General features: G+C 40.4%; 1 protein-coding gene across 2 annotated transcripts in view; it reads left to right on the top strand.

The window, feature by feature from the left end:
- Positions 1-3,072: 3,072 nt before the first annotated feature.
- The window catches only part of MARCHF1 (membrane associated ring-CH-type finger 1), a 235,325-nt gene continuing 220,392 nt past the window's right edge, over positions 3,073-18,005 (top strand). For both annotated transcript variants that reach the window (XM_065693901.1, XM_065693878.1), the window contains exon 1: positions 3,073-3,150. The gene's annotated coding sequence lies outside the window, so the exon portion shown is untranslated. The remainder of the gene's footprint in view (positions 3,151-18,005) is intronic.

The following is an 18,005-nucleotide window of genomic DNA, read 5'->3' as shown; positions in this document are numbered from 1 at the left end:
TTCTTAGTTTTTTAATAGAAGAGTGGTATTATTGCTGTCTTTCATTTCACAGATCAAGCCTGCAGCACCTGACTCAAATTTAATAGCTTTGGGAAAGCTAATGCCATACCCTTAAGTCAATTTGAATCTCTTTGCAAAAGTTATCATTAAGCATTCACTGTAACATTTCCTACCTTAATCCACCTTCTAATTGTATGTTTGCCTTAAATACCGTACATGGCATGACTCTTTTTTCCCTCTCTTTTTCCTTGCCATGCTCTTCATGCTTCATGCTAAATGTGGTTTTTTACTTTTTCTTAAAACCTAGAATTTGATATGAAATTTTGTGACACATAGCTATACAAGGTTGTTGTACAATAACATATAGTTTCATGAAAGGTTTGTAAACACAGTTTTTGATACTTGGAATTATTAAATCATAAAAGTTTACTCCTGTATTTATATGTTATGGTTCTGAATCCATAAAGCTTCTATTCAGGACCTTCATTAGAACAAACTCTGCCTTAACTTCAACATCTCTTTAAACATCCAAGTATACTGGCTTGTGAAAAGTATGAATATTGACGTCCAAAGAGAAAAGTCCAGGTAAGATAAGCAGTGAAATCAGACACCTGTTTGGTCATAATAAATTGCTCTGGTATGTGGTTCTTGGTTGTCTTAATCATACGGATTTCAGAGCAGCTGTAGTTACAGCTGTTAATGTGCTTAGGTTATGAAGGAATCCAAAAAGTTTGCTAGAAAAAGCTGCAGCTCTCTCCGAACCAGCATCTTCACCAGTGTTAACTGGTAGAGTAGTAGCAATTATAGCACACCTTTTCCATGGACAGACTGACACTCTGCTCTGCTGAGGAATTCAACAGCAGAAATTGCTCTGTGATTACAAACTGAGCTCATCTTTTTCTATGAACTTCTCTGAATTAATTGCCTAGTATACACTTACATCTAGCATACATCTTTCTTCCAGTTAAATATTACTGTTCATATGTCACTTTGTCCCTTGTTGGTAGCTGCTTCATTATTCAGTTAGTATCAGTCACCCATGTGAGTCTGAGGTATTTTTTAGTCTTTTAAATTTTGTGTGCCACTTAATGAAATCATCGAAGTGTCTTACTGAAATGAAACAGCACTGGGTTCATGAGATCAGTCACCTTTACTAGACATCAGTTATTACACAAAGCAATGAGCAAAAGTTTCATACCACTGCCTCTGCCTCAGGCTTCAGGATCCCAGGTGGGAGGAAGGCTTTTCTGGAAGGAAAGTCCTCATTCCTGTATGTATGTTCACACTGATCCAGTTGTTGAAAAATCAGTCTGCAGATAACAAGAAACAATTTAATGCCTAAATACTTTCTTTGGAATTGAGGACAGGATGTATTTTGATGTGGTGAGTAGCCATGCAAGTGTGTTAAAATGGTGAAGCAGAGCAGCAATAATTGAGGCTGATGTAGCTTCATTTTCAATTTTATTTTCAGAGTATAAAAATTGCTGTTACAAACCTGATCAGGTGAAATCTCCAATAAGACAAAAGGACAAATACAGTAAGATGAAAACAGCAAGCATGAGTGAAAATGTGCCCATGTATAGCTGAGAATTAAAAGAATTTTAAAACTACTGCTAGAAGCTGAGAGAAGAATTTTAAACAGCTTTATTTCCTTTTTACTATTTATCAGAAAAGAAGAAATACATGACAAGCAGATACAGCTTTATACAGCCTCTCATGTTTGATCTTTGAATCAGATCCCAGAACCTGGAAAAACATGAGAAATGCTAATATACTTGTGTGAGCTCCACAGTACACAGGTACCTGCATGTTTTCATTGTGATAAAGGCGATGCTTGTTTAGACACTTGAGCTTACAGCAACAGGACCTGACAGTTCTCCATCTTTTCGGTGGACTTCTTTGACAAAGCCTGAAGCTTGTACTACCACTCCCTCCACAATGCAGCTCAAACCAATGTTTTCTTTAACATCTAGACCTGCCACTTGAAAACAATTATATAAAGAAAAAAAAAATCTGTATGGCCACTCTCTACCCTTTCTGTCTCTAAAGAGCATAGAGGCACAATTTAAATCAGCCTAAAATGGTTTACTCTGGCAACAAAGCCTTTATCAATATATATAGCTAGCAGATTTGGTGTCGTATTTCTAGAAATTTGGTCTAAGATGGTTTTTTTTTAAGTTTTTTTTGGCTTTCTCACTCTGGATGGCTGCCTGAGCATGCTGCCTCAGGATGTTGGTTTGTTAAGCTATCTGTCTAAGCCATGCAGACCTAATTTCATGCTTTTCTCAAACATGACAGAATAATTATACAGACTGTAGCCCATGTAATGGAGCTGTGTGTTGTGGTGTCCTGTGCCTCCTGCTGCCAGCCCCTAAAGGTCTTCTCTGTGTTGAACTCCTGGCTGAGAGATGCCCTTTCATCTACTGGCAGGACAATGGCTTTAAACTGAAAGAGGGGAAGTGTAGATTATACATTAGGAAGAAGTTCTTCACTGTGAGGGTGATGACACACTGAAACAGGTTGCGCAGAGAAGTTGTGGCTGCCCTGTCCCTGGAACTGTTCAAAGCCAGGGCCTTGAGCAACCTGGCCTAGAGGCAGGGTCTTCCAACCCAAACCATTCTATTGTTCCATGATGCTATGACTTCTGCCCAGCTTTCCGAGGGCAAGGGGAGAATCCAGGCGACCACTTCATTTTCATAATGCAAAGATAAATAACCCTTCAAATAACCCCTACTGAAATCCTACCGCCCAGGATTTCTACTCCTGCAACAAACTGATTAAAGGCTATTTCAGGGGAAGAGCAGAGACCGGGAGGGGGGCGGATCCTCTGGCGTGAAGCTGACCACAACTGGTGGTGACTGAAGCTGACCACGCTGGTGTCTCCGCGCAAAGGGCCGCCGGGGGCACCCACCCCTCCCAGCACAGCGCAGCGATAACCACCACCATCCACATGCCCGTTGCCGGCCGCGCGGTCTGGCGGAGGGCGGGGCAGAAAGGCGGGATGACATCATGGGGGCGTGGCGGGGGCGTGGCCAGGCGCGGCGGGGCGTGGCGGGATCGCCGCGCCGGGCTGGCGGCTGTCGGGCAGCGGGATGGGTCGGAGGGTGTTTTCCGGTACCCGGCTCGCTAAGGCGCCTCGGCCCGCCGCCGGTGAGTGGGGAGCTGGGGGTAGGCTGGCTCTGTGGGGCTTGGAGGCGGGGCACCTCCCGGGTCCCGGGCTCGGATGCTGCCCTTTTTTCCGGGCTGGTAGTGCTTTCCTATTGTGGTGGGGTTTTTGTTTGATTTGGGGTTTGTTTGTTTGGTTTGCGGGGTTTTTGTTTGTTTCTTTTGGGGCTTTTTTGGTGATGGTTTGGTGGTTTGGGGAGAAGCGCATCAGGGCACCCACGCGGGTTCCTGCCGCTGTCCCCGTCTCGGTGGGTGCGGGCAGACGCAGGGCGAAGGTTTCCCTCGGCTCTTCGTGTGGTCTCATCATTCTGTTGGGCTCACACCTTAACAACCGCCGGCACCGAGCAGCGGCTCCGGCTGCCTGTGTCCCTCTGTGTCCATCACCTCTGCGTGCCGCTGCTGGGATAAATAACGGAGGGGAGCTTCTCTTGCGCTTCCACCCTTTTGCCCCAAGTTGGGGACGGAGCCCGAGAGGGAGTGCTCCCTGGGCGGCCGTGGGCGTCTCTCACCCGCCGAGCCCTTCCCGGCCACCCCTCGCCGCCTCGGGGCGGTTTTGCACTCTTCCTCGGCTCAGCGCCGGCATCAGTGCCAATTTAGCCTTAAGGGCTTCCTATGTGTAGCGTGTAGCGACGACCTGGGAACAAACGAAGAGCCGGCTCCGAAATACCTGGGTTGGAAATGAGAGATGACTTGGCCTTTGTTTGCAGTCAATTGTTCACCGTTTCTTCTTTTTAATCCTTTTTTTTTGTTTTGTTTTGTTTTGTTTGTTTTTTAGTTCATGCTCTGTGTGTGGGAAAGGGAATAGAAGTACCAACTCTTGTAAAATGAGACACTAAAAACTGTGGAAATGTGAACGAAGGTGTTCAGGCTTCCATGGCTGCTAGCATGTCTTGCTGTGATTATCTAGCCAAGGTTCCTCTTAATCTGGTAGTTCTCCTCACTTTTTCTCTATCCATCCCATTTATTTTACCCAGATTTCTGAGTACAATGTTTTCTCTTGTTTCTTCCCCATCTTCTTCTTTCTTGTATTTCCAAGTTGTCTGGGGACGAATTGAAAGGGTGGAATCACAACCTTATACTTTAGTGTGATTTAAGTTGCCTTAATTGCCTAACAGAACTGAAATGAACTGCCTTGTATTTCTCCTCTGTTCAAAATGCTGCGAGGTGCAGATATCTTACTGTGTGCGGAGATCTGCAAACCTGATAAGTTATTACAGAGTGTTTTCTTAAAACCCTATGACAATGCGTAGATTGAAGTAAATATACAAACTGATGTACACCCCGAGAGAATGAGCTTATCTTGCAGAATATTTCTTTTTAATACTAAACAGCTAATATGGGCCCCGCCACAGTACTTCATTAAAAAGTTGGGAGCTAATTAGCTGTTTCTTACGGCTAGAGCTCTAGGTTTTAATTAGGGTTCCTGTCTTCAAGTTTAGACTGATTAAAGCAGTGCCAAAGCCACTCTGGTTATTTTTAATGTTTGTTTAAAAAAGAAAAGGGATAAAAAAAGAGTAATTTTTAGCTATTTGAACTTTATGTTGAAAAACAAACCCTTCTGTTTGGGGTTCTGTGTCTGATTCTGCTGGCCCTGGGGGTTGAGAAGATGTGTGTTGTGTGTAACTTGTATTAGAGTGAGGAAGGAAACTTAACTAATGGCAATGAAATTTACAGGTTTGATGTTCACAGGCCATTGGTTTCAGTTGGAAACCTGCAATTTGATAAGGAAAGGTGTAATATATTGACTAACAAAGAAAGCAGCGGGGAACCTGTGAGCATTCAGGTGCATTTTACGCTGTTTGAACCGAAGGACTGTGTTTGGAGATGCAATGATGATGCTTCCTGATAGTGATAAAATCTCTGCTAGTGTCTAATATTCCTGACCAAAAGTCTCATACAAGCTTACATAAAGCTGTCATGATGATTAAATATTGCCCACCATTACCTCCTCTATTAATCTCATGTGTATACTTTTGTCTTCATTCTGCTGAAGAATGTTTTCTTGCTTTAGACTTTAAGAAGAAAATTCAGTGTATAGCTCATTCATGAGAATCCTTCTGTATTTTTAACAACTTTCTTACCCTTTTTAGATGTTTGAGAGATTTGCAAATTGATAATTCCCGAGGGAGTTGTTATGCTGATTAGACTTGCATACTGAGTTTATTCTGAATATTTCACAGCACTCTTGACACTCTTCATGGGAAGAGTTGGATGTTTTTCTCACAGTGCTAAACACTTGTGATAAGATTTAGCAATGGGTGCTTTAAAATACAAAAAAGGGAGTTTTCTGGAAAATGCATACCAAATGAATGAGACCCTTTTAAGGTGCATGGATGGGTCAAACTAGCAGTGCTTGAAATTCTCCCAGCTGGGACTGACAGCTGCCTTAACTCTCTGAACTTGCTTCATTCAATGTTTGACCCAGTCAGAGCTGTGGTATTCCTCGTGTCATGACAGAAAGTTCTTTTGTCGGTTCCAACACTTAATAGTGACTGAATATTATGCAAAAGAAACTTCTTTTTACAAAACCTTGGATGTTAGTTTGACATCTCCAGGCATTTACATTCAAGGCACTTGAATGCTCTGGTATCAGGTATGCTGCCTGTGAAACCTGTATAATTTAATCTAAGTGAATGTGACTAATTTTTCCGTACTATGATTATTCCATATGTTTGTTAACTACAACTCGCATCAACTAATGTGATGTCAATATGGATAATGAGATAAACTGTCATCTTGGGTTTTATAGTTGATGGGGGATTTCTGCACATGACTGCTGCAGTTAACTGTTTTTAATTTTCTCAGAATTACTCTGTCTTTAGATAACTGACTTTTCTCTTGTGGAATGAGCAAGTTCATGTAGGCATATACCTGCATGCAAAAACTAAAGCCTTAGATTTTTAAAAGATTTTATTAGCTACAGAATCCTGAGAAACCTTACAATGTGATATATGAACAAAATTCCCCAAATATGCACTAATACACTCCAGTGCAGAAAGCATGGGAATTGGAAGTTTCCCTGTAGCCTGTGGAGTCTTACTGGAGTGGTGCAGCTAGCAAGTGATACATCAGTGATAGTCTTTTCCCATGCTCTGTATCTCTCCTTGTAATTTTGGTCCTTTTCTCGTTTTTCAGTTATTGCTGATTTCTGCTGCCACAGCCATGCTGCTCTCAGATGCCTGTTTCCTGGTTTTGCTGCCTTTTTGCATTGCTTCCTTACCCCTTCTAGGTTTTCAACTTCAGTTTTTGTTTTCCGTATGTGTATCGTCTGTGATGTAATCCAGTGGATTCATTCTCATATAGCATGCATGACAATGGAATTATATGCCTTGACTTGAAAAAAGTTAGGATCTCTAAAGAGAAGCATCTTGTTAATGTGAAATTAAATCCAGAATAGCCTCATCATCTTAATAGCAGTACAAATTCAAGTAATGGCTTAATAGAGGGACTTAAACCTTTTCTGTGATGAGAATAACCCTGTTAATTGTCAGGGTTAATGAGTTGCATTCCTTTAAAGTGAACAGAGTTATCACAGGCCAAGAAAAGGACATCTCTTCTGCTGGATATTATTTTTCCAAATCATTGGTAATTGAAAAGGGGGTTTTCTTCCAGGCAGGAGTGTGGTATTACAGCAATTTATATCAGATTCTGCAGGGAATAGGAATAAACACCTACTAAAAAGTAGACTGTGATACAGTCAAAGCAATATGAAATGCTAAAAATAACTTTACCTTATTTTGTGTAGCCATCTTGGTAGTTTAGTGCCTTTATTTCCAAAATCTTTAGCAACCAGGCATACGCTAATTTTAATCTCATTTATTAAAGCTCCATTATTTGGAAATAGGAGGGAGTTTAGTAGTATTGCGTTATTCCATGTTGTTTCACATCTCTCTAGGTTACTTTAATGCGGCTTAGAACTTCATATAGATCCTTCTATAGAATAGTTCTTGGGATGCAGAAGCATTAAAGGTGCTTTGAGCAACGGTACTGCCACAGTGCTATCCTGTTGGTTGTAGGACAGGTGTACAGGATAGCTCATGTAGTGTATTGTGAGAGATTTTGGCAGTGCTGAGCTGCAGGAGGGTGTACAGTTAATTTCAGACTAGGTGATGATTGAAAAACAAAGTTTCTGATTTTACAGCGAAAATGATACTATATAGCCCTTATAATATTAGAAAATTAATGTTTTGCACAAGGAGTGTGGCATTCAAGGTGTTGAAAGAATTTCTGATAATTTATGTGTAGGAAGAGTTATAATGGGCCTGTCTGAATTTTATTCTGTTACCTTTGTCTTTTGCCAGATTTCTCCACAAGAATGCCTTACAGAATTGACCCGTCTATGTCTGTCTGTCCCTGTGACGTGTAAGCGTGCCTGCACTGGGACAGTGGTGGGAGGCACAGGACAACATGAAACCTTTGCTCATTAGCTGCTACCTGTATCAGCTTGGCTGAACTTTCTTTTAGTGCTTGGGTGTGCAGTAGCTGGCTGTATTCTATGCTCTGTGTGTCTGCACAGGCAGCACTGGGCAGGCCGTTGGAGGCAGTGGATCTTTCTGAATCTATCCACCCTGTAAAAGAAACAGTAAAGCCAAGAAAGGAACAAAGAAAATGGACCTAAATGCAGCTGTTACTGGAAATTGTGAAATTAAGTTCTTTAAGGTAGTGGTCAATGACTGATTTCCTGTAATGCTTTCCATTTTCCCCAAAGGGTCAGTTTCTGTGTCCTTGTTGATGTCTACAAAAGTATTACAATTGTTTCATGTTGTGTTATACAGTTATAGAAGGCACAACCTGGGGAAGGGAAGTAGCACAATGGCTTTGCAAAAACTTGTGGAAATGTAATAGTTGTGACATTGTATGGTTAGAGCTCCCAGTGAGGTTATATGGGGGCCAGGTTCTGTGCATGTCATAATTGTTTTGATCATGTTGGGTCATTGAGGCAAAATATATTTGAGGTCAGTAGTGTACTAATCCCGGTTTTCCAGTTTCTGCCCTTAATGTCTCTAAAGAAGAGAAGGGATTCTGCACAAAAGCACAGTGAGGGAGAGCCAGACTATCTTTGCAGTCACAGGAGGTTTTTTTTACCTCTGTGGAGCATAGTTTATGTAGTGATGGCTTGATGGCTGTGGCTCTCCTGGGAGATAGGGTTCTCCCCAACCTTCCCCGGAGGTAACCGTCTCTGAGGGTTTTTCCAGATGGATTTTTTAAAATATCAGTGATGTTATGAAAGAAAGGGACTTCTTTAGCGTGGAAGAAAGGTTCAAAGAAGCAAAAAATAATTAATACATGTAAATATATTAAGATGTAAAACTTATATAACATGAGCCAAGTTAGATAGATACCTAACCTAAGGGACAAAATTTTGTCATGAGAACAAACAGTAATAAAATAAGGAGTAGTATAAGACTTCTAGTCAACAGAATAGTGAACTTTTGGAACCGTCTTCTGATGGGACAAGGGTGCGTGTGTTACGTGGTCAGAGCTTTAAGGGGAAGCTCAACCATAGTGTAAGACATTGCAGGACTTGATAAGTGTGATGAAAGGAGGCTGGGAAAGCAACATGGACTGCATCAGTAAGCCTGATGTATTGCTAGAAATCAGTTGGAACCCACCTGCATAGCAGGATAACAAGAGGTGAACTCCATCCTTCTGATTATCAGGATTAGCTGTTGCAGTTGGAGTGAGCTCTATTTTGCTATTCAAGAACCTTGAAGCCACCAGCTAAAGTAACACCCTTGCTTGGAAGTAGGCTGTGGAGTGGAAGCTCCACCTGCTAGTACAAAATAGTGTGTAACAGGATGAAATCTGATTGTGCTTTCCTGATCTTGAGCCTTTGTAAGAAAGAGGTGATTATGGCTCCCAAGGGAAGACCTGTGCTTCAACATTTCCAATACATGAAGCTGGCATCAGGCCAATCTTTGCCATGTAATCTGTGAACACAGGCACATTCCTATCCTGGCCTGTTGTGGACAATATGCTATTTTACCTCATTGCTGTTTCAGGCTCAGGGGGTCTGTGCTGCTCCTTTGAGAAAAACCTGAAGCATGTGTCCTCTGTGCCAACCCCTCTTAAAAGACGTCTGCTGTCTCCTCATGTTTTCAGTCCTGTAGGGTTATGTTTAAGATACATCTTCCTCGTTTATATAGTACCTTTTTTTAAATCAAACAGTACAATCAGTGGCTTGGGTTAGTGGAAGTCTTAATGGGCAATGGGAGTGGAAGTCCTAATGGGAGGTACTGGGTAGAAGATGACATGCTTCCAAAAAGGCCAAACTAATTCCATCCCTATATGCCTCACTGATGCTGGTCTTTACAATTGGTGGGATGCAGTATTCTGTAAGGCTGAGAGAAAGGGTCTGACTGTCCATCTGATGCAAAATGCTTCAAAAAGATAAAAGCTTTTTGATAAACTCTTGCTAAGTGAAGAACTAAGTTCAGCTTCGCAATCATATATGGATATGCCCAAGTTGGTAAGGAGGGCACCTTAAGGTAGAACAAAGCTTGAGAAATCAAATTCTGTCAAGAGAAGTGGGTGAAAATGGTCTCTCTTCTTCAGCTGCACACAGGGGAGGAGGGGGGAAGAAACAGCTAAACCTTGAATACTTTTTTTCTGAGGGTTTGTTACTTGAGCGGTCTCTTGCACTTCATGTGAAACTGTTTTCTGAATTCTTTGAGTCTTTTGAACTGCATTCTTATAAATAGTCTGATTTTATTCTGTCCTCCTGTGAAGAAACTTTAATACAAACCCTGTTCAGTCAGTCAGTGTTTGAAAATAAACATGTTTTATTTAAGTAAGAAGAAGAGTGCCTCAATTGCATGTGTTTTGCTTTGAAAGATAGTGAAAGGCGACGTTACAAAGAATGAATCTGGCAAAGCTGAAGAAAACTGGCAGAATGTGTAAGGGGCAGTTTTTATCCCTACTGAAAGGGTGGTTGAGGAATTTAAAGAGGAAATGATAAAAAATTTCATGGACAGGAAAACGAAGGTAAGATTATAGAAACTGAAGAAAGGCCTAAGGAAACTAAAGGAAAATAACTGTGTAAAATCTGAAATAGGGGTAGGGTGGAAGTGAAAAGGAGTGGAGAAAATACCTATGATAAGAGAAGATTGCTATGATGTGGGTGAAATGATCTGAGTGGAAAAATAGTGGAAAAGAGACATAATTGAGATACAGAATGAAAGATGATGATCTCTGTGTGTGGAATGAGAAAAGAAAATCTTGTTTTAAGCATCTGCTGTGTTTGGCACCTTTTCTTCCCCTGTGCTAGAGGAAAATATTAGGCCAGATCCAGCAGCCTGAGATGGGTGAGGCTGCTGTGGATGCCCAGGTGCATCCATTCCAGGTGCTGCCCTGCAGACATGTGTGTCCCCATGACCCACCTCAAGCTGGCACTCAAGGCCTCTCACCCCTGTCTCTCCTGTGGCTGGCAGTCCCACCCCAGTTGCTGTACTTGGACCCCTGTGCATATATGGATAATGAATAGTGCCCCTTACCCAGAAAAGAGTTAGAAATGATTTAATAAGCAGATAGGACAGACTACATGGATCAGGCACGGGGGATGGCTAGGCAAGTGATTCCAACTAGCAAACTATTGCATGCAACTGGCCCTTTTTATCCACTTACTTGTCTGTTTTCTCACAGTTGTTCCTTCCCAAATAATATAAATTCATCCCAGTCCCTGCCTTTGAGTCCTCCTGTAAACATCCTGCATCTCATAGTAAGCCCTGTGCAATCCGCAGTTGCCCTTCCCCTATGTCCCACACCCATAGGCACCCCTCTGGTGGGCTTCACACCTGGACATTGGGGCTGAAGCTCTCCTGGGACAGCCCTGGGAAGGGTCTGGATGTGCCCTCCCCAGATTTAATTGTTTTAGAAGACATGCTTGTTTGGCTTTTTGCTGTGGAATACAAAATGCATTGTATGACCTGTCAAGCCTTGTCAAGTTAGGTATTTATTTTAAAACTTGGAAAGGATTATTCTTCAGTTAAAGGACTACTCGGTAGCAATAAGCTACAATACAGGTTATAGCACTACTTAAACATCTGTGAAGAATCCAGTTAATGATAACAGTTACAAAACAGAAACGGAGGGAATGCTTGTGATTGCCTGTGGCAATGTTGTAGCTGATGAGATGGAATTAGTTTTTTCCAGAATTGCCGCCAACGTTTCTTTTGCATCTCTAAGAACTTAGACTACTTCTAAAGGCTGTAACCATTATAATTACTTCTTTTTACCACTATTAAGCATATGCATGTTCTGCAAAGCTCTCATTAAGATATACTTGAACTCATGAAAGAATGATCGTCATCACAACTGGGTATTTCGGTGCCTTCGCAGAAAAACTGTCAATCTGAGTTAGACCCTGTGAAGGGTATTGGAGTGAGCACCACGAAGTTCATCAGATGAGTTTCCAAGGGTAGGGATGGGGAAATGTTAAAGTCTAGGTTCATTTAAAAACTTGATTGTGTGCCACATTGTACTCTGAGTGATTCCAGTCACATACAGGAAAAGGCATAGACGTATGGAAATGAAGGTGGAACCCAAGCGCAGGTCTGCTGGGAAGTGGAGCGGCTACCTAATTAGGCATTAACAGAGCAGTGTACACTTCTTTTTTTCTTAAGAAGGGGGGAGAAATTAATCCAGGCAACTGCAGGATTATGGTTTTGGCGTCAGTGTTGTTCAAGTTCTTAAACTGCTTTCGGAGGAAAGGATAGTTCTGTGCATAATGGTAAAAGAAAATTAGGAAAAGGTATTAGAAAATTACTGGAGAGCCTGGGACTAAGGCTCTCTGGTGACAAATCAAAGGCCTCTTTGCCTCAGCTGTGCTTGCATAGCTCTATGTATAGCTAAATTGTAAATAAGATCAATTTTGATTTTTAAGAAATAAAGCATGCTGTCAGCCTTTTTTTGACATGTCATATTATGACTTGGAAGCTTGACTTCTTTGGTAAGATGAAATTTGAGAGGGTAAGGGAGTACTATAAATGTGTGTGGGTAATCAAAGGAAGAAGTACTTGAAATAAGACAATACTGATACGAGAGTGAATGACCATATTGCTTTTGCATAAATTTACTCTAGAAACTAGAATAGCATTTTTAATCAATAGAATAGCCTCCTAGTTAAAGGTATTTTATATTAAGCCACATCTTGCTGTGTTATAGCCTCAGTTTAGGAAGAAGCTTTTCTAAAGATGGTGAGGTGCCTGCCAGAGCAAGGAACTCTTCTCTGTAGTATTTTCCTGAAATAAAATTCATATCAAGTGAATGTATCAATACTGTGAAAGTATATTTGACAGCAGATGTGGCTTTTTCTCTCTATGATGGCATGGAGATAGGTTTTTCGCACAGAAACAACCAGTTTCAACAGCCACAACAAAGTGAAAACAATTTGGAGATAACAAAATTTTCTGTAGAAACGCAATGGAAATTTCAACATGTGAAAATTTAAAATTGCTATAAAAAGCTAGAAAGGAGTTTTCTTGGGTAAAAGTTCTGAAATAGTTGAAACGACAGTTGAAAAATGTGATGTAATAAATGATGAATACTCTTCTTTCATCCTAATCATGTATTTAAAGTTAGGTTTCCTTGGTAAATGACGCTGGTCATTGTTGCTTATTGCTTTTGCTGGGCTTTAAACTCCCTGCGTGATGTCTGTCACTCTTTTGAGTAGAAATTTTTGAAGGTTTCGGGAAGGTTAGAGAGCTGGGCTGGGGAAAGAAGATAACTATCACATGCTGTTGGAAACTTTCACACACTGATGCTTCAGGACACAGGCCTTGAAACAAAATAGAATGATTCTTGTGCAAGGTATGTGTTTCTCCCCTTCCTCAGAAGATTTATTTGCTTGTGGAGAGCAGACCTTGAAAACATCTGTTCTTGTGCTGGGAAGACTTGGACTTTGTTGGCCAAAACCTCTCTAAAATTTAATGGCTGGGCCAAAGGAGGATTTCTCTGAAATCACAAATGTGACTCATTTCGGCTGTGGGGGATGAGGGTGTGAACAGCCCTGCTTCCACATGCTGCCTGCTGCCTGCGAGCTCTGGAAGAGAAAGCTGCCTAGAAGGGTGTCCTGCAAAAGCATAATGAGGAGGAGAAAATGATAAGGAACAGAACAAACCTGGAGAGATGGGTGCTTGCAACCTGTGTACTGAGACTGTAGGAAGGGGAAGCAATATTCAGAGTCTAGACTAGAAAGGTGATATGTGCTAACAAATAAAAGAATTGATCTACAAGGATGTGATTCAGATGAGGATACTAAAGAGGGGAGACAAAGAGGAGCTGGTTGAAAAGGATATCAGTGCAATGCTGCCTGTGTGGTTTGAGGGGGTGAAGGAAAACAGGCAGGTGTTCTCAGCTGAAGCCAGGAATACAATCTGAGGTGCTAGTCTGGTGGCATTATAAGCAAAATGTCTCACTGATTTGAGTTCTCGATCACACAGGTGGTAACACATTGGCACTGTTACCTACTTAGGCTGTTGCGGCAGACCCCAGTTGCACTGTAGGTTTCTTGCGTGTAAGTGTGTATTACAACTGTGCGTAATGTCTTTTTCCGCACTTTGTGGCTATTTTCCGTAGAAGTAGTGCTCAAAATTCTGATGTGCTGGGGATAGATCAGAGCTATATGACATTTTTATCTGTACATCTCTAGCCTTGTTTTATTATGCATGGTGAATGAGGCTGGGATTTCTAGGGGAGAAGTGGGTTTTAGTTGGACAGTTAGCTGTATGTTATTCTGGAGATAGAGCTTATATCCTTTTTTACCTTTTCTGTCCTGTTTGATGCTGGTCAGGGTGTTTGCATATGTGTATTTTCACTGTGTATTTCTTTCCTTTTCTGAATGCCCAATCTGAAAGTCAGGATCTAATCTGAAGATGAACTAGATGATTGCATCTGAAGTTGAAGGAATTTAAGTGCTTGTTTGCTGTAGAGACTATGCCAGCCGTACCTGTTAGCACCTAGAGATCTTTGAGACAGGTTTCATGCCTACATATTTAGTAACATTCAGTATTATTCAGGAATTGACATTACATGATAATGGATACCTTTTGGTTTAGCAGAATAGTGAAAGAGAATTCCGCTCTTACTTTTAATAATTCAGCCTCAGATCTAGCTTCCTACTTACATATTAATGCAGAATAGTGTGAAGCTTACTCCAGTTCCCTTTCTTCTTTACACTATAGTCCTATGGTCTCTGTAGGACCTTTGCAGCTGTATGAGTTTCATTTGTTCCCCTGAAATAGTACTACAGAGCTAGAAGGCTCTTCTTGCTTCAATACTGCATTGGCTATGCAGTTCCATAATGGCGCTTCAAGCATTACGTTGTCTGTAATTCCTTGTGCAATCATCACAGGTCTTGTTGCATTACTTAAAAATGCACAGCGGGAATGCAGATGCTTTAGCGGAAGTAGACAAGAGATCATGTTGGTTTTGTTTTCGTTTGTGGTTTTTTTAATGACTTTTGTCTTTAGTTGGATGAGAATTGAAGCTTATTTTTGGATCTCTAAATGACAACTTTGTCTCACCATCTCTACAATAGTTCTGAAGTGTAAAGAACTTAGTTATTGCAAGGCCAATAAATTACACTCTATTATACTAAAAAGCTAGTAAGGATTATGACAGGGAATTTTGCATTTTGGGCTAATAATAGCAGAGGGTTTTTTTTTTTTTTTTTTTTTTTACCAAAGATCAAATAATACAGCAGACATCTGGAAACATGATAATTAAAATTCTCGGAGGGAGAGGTTTCCTTTCTTGATGTTATACATAAAAAGAAAAAAAAAAGTAATAAATGGTGTTAAAAGTATAATTAATATTCTCTGTGTTATTTACATTTTAGGATGATCTTAGTCACTTGCAGAGGTGGAGGGAAATGCCAGGAAATAAACCAGATGATGGCTTGTAAAATTGACAAAGAAACTAGGCAACTGCTGGTAGTGTTTGACTGACTAGGAGTTCAACAGTCAACCTGAATGAATCCTTCAACTTTATAGAAATATAAATGGAGTGACTGTTAACATATAAAAAGCTAAAAGCTGCTCATGGTTAAGGCCTTTTATCCTTATTACATTTGGTCATGAGAGATTAATAACATTCTGTGAAGACAAAATCTGTTAGATAAATAAATTCATTTATGATCAGGTGTTGGGGAAGAGTATATCCTATACTTTCTTAAACTATCAATAAAGTAGTTTTTTTTAAGCAAGGATTTTTAAAAATACTTGGATAAGATTATAAAAAAGAGAACAAAGATATGGCATGTCCTTACTTACCTAGGCTATGAGACGAAACTATGTATCTTCCCCAAATAGGCACATTTAACTTAAAATTCACAATCTTTTTTTCCCTTTGATATTGGGGGAAAAAAAAATAGTGGTTATCCACTTGTTATTAATCTTACACTCTCCTCCCCCTTGGTAGAAAATTTTCGGTAGCCTGTGTTGCGTAAAACAGTACTAAGCAATGCTTATTATAAGCCAGGAAGCTTAATGAAATATTTACATGAACACCTAACTAACAGATATAACTTCTAAGGTTTAACAGACCACCTGCACAGCAACTGAAATAGAGCAATGCAGTTTTCAAAAATAGCGTAGTTATTCATGGCCAAGGAAACATCCTGGGTGGAGCTCCCAGAAAACTGTTTTCTTGTCCCCGTAATACTTTCTAAGCACCCCCCCCCCAATAAAATTTTACTTGAGCAATCCCAAGGTTTCCAAAGGAGAAAGAAAGGTGGGGGTGGGGAGGAAAAGGCAGAGGAAGAGGGGAAAGTGGTAAAGAGAAGCAGTTTACAGTAGCATCCAAGAATGCTTTCTTTTAACGTAGGAGACCCAAGGTAAAATTGTTGGCATCTCCATGTTATTCTAATAATTGGCTAGTTTAACACAATTCTTTTCTCCCTATATTCAGAGCTGTCTGTGCTCTGCTTTCAGTCCAGAAGTGACATAATTCTGTGTTACTGTGACTGTTGCCCAGCTTGCTGGCTTTATATCACAAGCCTGATTAGCAAAAACAGCTAGTGCTGGTCCTGGAGCAGTTTGTGTGTCCTCATCTATGTAGAGGTTCCTTGTACACTGAAGAGGTGTGTGCTAAACTGAAGTAAACCTCAGCCATTGTTATGATTGGAAATATCACTGTCTTAACTGCTGGGATATCAAAATAATTTTGACTGTATCTGTTCTAACAAGGATGTTATCTTTATGAAAGATACACATCTTTCATGTATAACATCAGAGAGTGATTAAATGCAATGTTTTGTCTTGCAGGGGTGAGGCTTTCTTGTCAGACACAGTTACACTTCCAGTTTTGAATTTAAAATTGTTGTCAAGTTTGTTCAGTGACAGTGGCATGGCCTATCCTCTGCTTGTGTCTAGAATGAGATGAGATCTATGGAGTTAGAAGCTAATGCTGTTCTGACAGCTTTCATACAACATATACCTATTTCTTTATAGGATCACTTGCTTAGAGACCCAGTGAGGAAAGAACTGTAGAGGAGCTTCAAAATCTGAATAGTCATGTGAGCTGGGAAGAACCCAAGTAAATAAATACCCAGATATACACCCTTGACAAATTAACCATTAAGCAGTGGATGTGGGATTACAAACATGCAAATTCTTATCCTAACTCCTACTAGCCACTTCTGTTGCAAACATGAAAACATAAAATGCATTTTTCCCTGCAAAATGAAAGGAATCGTTCTTCTCAGGTTAACCTGAGAGGACTGATCCTTTTTTTCATAGGAAAGGCACGTAGAGTATCCTCCTATTGGATAAATATTTTGTACGCTGAAGCAACAAAAACATGCTTTCCAATTTTTCAATACGATGTTACCACTACTATCATATAGCCATTAAGTTAGTGCCACATACAGCAGTAACTACATGATAGTAGCAGCCACTGGGGAAAGGATATCTGTCATACTCTACAGGAGTGTACAAATCTCTGTTGGTGCTATAAGTGGCTACTCTTTCTCTCAATAGACAATTGTAACATCCTCACCAGAGAAATGCACTAAGTCTTACTGTGCTTTGAGGCTGGCATAAACAAGGACAAGCATGACACATATTTCAGGACATAATTTGAATATTTACTAGATTGAACTTCCTGATGCTGAAAAAGTGAATACTTTGCTACAGCTCTCATTCCTACAGTGTCAAGCAAGATCTAGTTTTGACAATGTTCAAATTGAACTAACTTACTACTTACTTTTGGCATAGTGTGCAAAATATTAGAATTCAAATAATTTTATTTGGTTTTCAGTCAGCATTTTGAGCTTTGGCTGTGTTTTGTCCTGTAACAAATGTTACAAGGATTGCAGAACTGGCAGGTACTGCAAGTACTCTGAAATAACAGGCTTTTTCAGCTAGCGAAAAATTTGACAATTGTGAGTGTTTCTGCCAGGAAACATTGCTGGCATCCAATTAAGGAATTTTCTGTAACAAGAGTGCCTTGTATAGTTTTATATCTAGGTTGGAATTTGTAGAGAGAACAGCAGCAAGTGGTTAACTTAGAACTTTTTCAGGAGCTGCTGATCTATTCACCTTTCTGGACATCAGTGTTTATTTACTTAATGAGGATTTGAGAATCAATTTGATGTTCGGCATGGCTTACCTATTCTGCCTTGATCCTCCATTTTATCACCTGAAGTTATTGTGGCTCAGGAGATGTCTTCTTCCTTCAGTCTAAGTCCTCTTTCCTAATTTTGTTAGTTTGTGCTGTATGGTAGTACAGAATAATTAGTTGTATTTACTGAGAACTTGAGTTCTCAGTTAGTGGAGAGCATTAAATATGATGCTTCATAGCTGTTGGATGCATGTGTAGTTGATAAACAATTGTTGGCATCT

Source organism: Lathamus discolor, chromosome 1 (assembly GCF_037157495.1).
Source record: "Lathamus discolor isolate bLatDis1 chromosome 1, bLatDis1.hap1, whole genome shotgun sequence".
Lineage (NCBI taxonomy): Eukaryota > Metazoa > Chordata > Aves > Psittaciformes > Psittacidae > Lathamus > Lathamus discolor.
The sequence above is the reverse complement of the archived record's forward strand: the minus strand, read 5'-3'. Positions and strand labels throughout refer to the sequence as shown.